A 3,035-nucleotide genomic window follows, 5' to 3' on the forward strand; every position below is an offset into this window, starting at 1 on the left:
AGACGTCCATCGCCATTTGCAAATTCAACGATTGTTGCATGCCTGTGTCAGGTGTCACGACACACTATGTCTGCCCACATACACGCAACAACATGTGCACGCTTCGCGAACACGTGGAAGGTGGCCCCCGTACGTATGCGATGTCCATTGCGCGAACGACTGTCAACCGGCCTCTGTCGCATGTCGCAGATGTGGAACGCAGTGCACCATGCTATCACGGTGAGTGAGAAGAGACGACTACGTCTGACAACACGCGCCACTACATCAACAGACGGCTCATGCTGATCGCCATCCACGGCATACCATACTGCAATCCAGCTCTTATAGGGAGACGACACGTAGCTGAGTGCACAATATTTGGACCGTATGGTTCGCCGTTGTTGGCGCAGTCGTGGTACGGTCACACATGTACCACGATGTATCATTCAGTACATGAGGACCAATGTGCAGTACAGTGTGTGATTTGGACGTACAACATCAGCGGACAGTTGACACAAGCCGTACCACAACGTAGGCTGTGCTTCGCCATGCGAATGCCAATGAACAACTGCGAAGGGCATTGAGCATGTACGTCCTGCTGCCATCCGCATTACAGTGTATAGCTGCAAGGTGTTTAACATGAAGCGATACTCTGGGGACCGGGCAGTGCGGGTAGCAAACTATATTGCGGGGGTTGCAGTTAGGCAACACTACACTAATTTAACGCGTCGTATGACAATTACAGAGCAGGTTAAGGCCCAACGTGTGTTGGGTTAAGGCCCAACGTGTGTTGGGTTAAGGCCCAACGTGTGTTGGGTTAAGGCCCAACGTGTGTTGGGTTAAGGCCCAACGTGTGTTGGGTTAAGGCCCAACGTGTGTTGGGTTAAGGCCCAACGTGTGTTGGGTTAAGGCCCAACGTGTGTTGGGTTAAGGCCCAACGTGTGTTGGGTTAAGGCCCAACGTGTGTTGGGTTAAGGCCCAACGTGTGTTGGGTTAAGGCCCAACGTGTGTTGGGTTAAGGCCCAACGTGTGTTGGGTTAAGGCCCAACGTGTGTTGGGTTAAGGCCCAACGTGTGTTGGGTTAAGGCCCAACGTGTGTTGGGTTAAGGCCCAACGTGTGTTGGGTTAAGGCCCAACGTGTGTTGGGTTAAGGCCCAACGTGTGTTGGGTTAAGGCCCAACGTGTGTTGGGTTAAGGCCCAACGTGTGTTGGGTTAAGGCCCAACGTGTGTTGGGTTAAGGCCCAACGTGTGTTGGGTTAAGGCCCAACGTGTGTTGGGTTAAGGCCCAACGTGTGTTGGGTTAAGGCCCAACGTGTGTTGGGTTAAGGCCCAACGTGTGTTGGGTTAAGGCCCAACGTGTGTTGGGTTAAGGCCCAACGTGGGTTAGGTTAAGGCGCAACGTGGGTTAGGTTAAGGCGCAACGCGGGTTAGGTTAAGGCGCAACGCGGGTTAGGTTAAGGCGCAACGCGGGTTAGGTTAAGGCGCAACGCGGGTTAGGTTAAGGCGCAACGCGGGTTAGGTTAAGGCGCAACGCGGGTTAGGTTAAGGCGCAACGCGGGTTACGTTAAGGCGCAACGCGGGTTACGTTAAGGCGCAACGCGGGTTACGTTAAGGCGCAACGCGGGTTACGTTAAGGCGCAATATAGGTTAGGTTAAGGCGCAATATAGGTTAGGTTAAGGCGCAATATAGGTTAGGTTAAGGCGCAATACGGGTTAGGTTAAGGCGCAATACGGGTTAGGTTAAGGCGCAATACGGGTTAGGTTAAGGCGCAATACGGGTTAGGTTAAGGCACAATACGGGTTAGGTTAAGGCACAATACGGGTTAGGTTAAGGCACAATACGGGTTAGGTTAAGGCACAATACGGGTTAGGTTAAGGCACAATACGGGTTAGGTTAAGGCACAATACGGGTTAGGTTAAGGCACAATACGGGTTAGGTTAAGGCACAATACGGGTTAGGTTAAGGCACAATACGGGTTAGGTTAAGGCACAATACGGGTTAGGTTAAGGCACAATACGGGTTAGGTTAAGGCACAATACGGGTTAGGTTAAGGCACAATACGGGTTAGGTTAAGGCACAATACGGGTTAGGTTAAGGTACAATACGGGTTAGGTTAAGGTACAATACGGGTTAGGTTAAGGTACAATACGGGTTAGGTTAAGGTACAATACGGGTTAGGTTAAGGTACAATACGGGTTAGGTTAAGGTACAATACGGGTTAGGTTAAGGTACAATACGGGTTAGGTTAAGGTACAATACGGGTTAGGTTAAGGTACAATACGGGTTAGGTTAAGGTACAATACGGGTTAGGTTAAGGTACACATTGTTGTAAGGAAAGGTGTTTTGGGGGGGGGGGGGGGGGCCGGTTTGTTGATTGTGATTATCGTAAGTAAATGACTGCGGCATCATCTGATTTGCCACGTCAGGGTGCACCTTTGGCTCATAACAGGCGGCGCTCTGATTCCATGCTTGTGGCAGACCTGTGTCTTTCATTCCTGCCATTGTTTGTGTGGTGTGACAGGAGGCAGTATTGTGATGTTGGGTGCACCCCTGTGTAGGACATGTGTGGGTGTTGGTGGCTTAGCTGAGCAATGGTGGTTGTCGGAAGGGTGAGATATTCTGTTTTGTGAGTGGACCTCCCGGTCTGGTTATGATAGTGTGGATTGTCTAATGTGGCAGAGAGGATGCACTGGGTGTTGTTCCATGCTGGTGCTTACATATTGTCTGTGTGCCTGTTACAGGCAGAGAGTAGTGCGTGATAAGAGTGTCTGGCTGACGTGTGATTGTGAGCAGAGTCTTTCAGCATGTATACGGACAGTTGTATACATTATCTGTATTCTGATGGCTCTATCTATTACTAATCAGCGCCGTGTATACGTTTAATCCGGTTCCAGTCGAAACTATTGTATCTCTGTACATTAGTGACACGGCGAGCCCGCTATGTAGTTACTCGTCTCGGCAGCTTCCACCGGTGTATCGCAAATGATTATAAGGAATCAGTCTAGTCGTCAATACCGATAGTGTGACGTCACATGTCTGGGGTGGGGGACGCTG

The sequence above is a fragment of the Schistocerca americana genome, unplaced genomic scaffold, assembly GCF_021461395.2.
Source record: "Schistocerca americana isolate TAMUIC-IGC-003095 unplaced genomic scaffold, iqSchAmer2.1 HiC_scaffold_383, whole genome shotgun sequence".
Taxonomy (NCBI): Eukaryota; Metazoa; Arthropoda; class Insecta; order Orthoptera; family Acrididae; genus Schistocerca; species Schistocerca americana.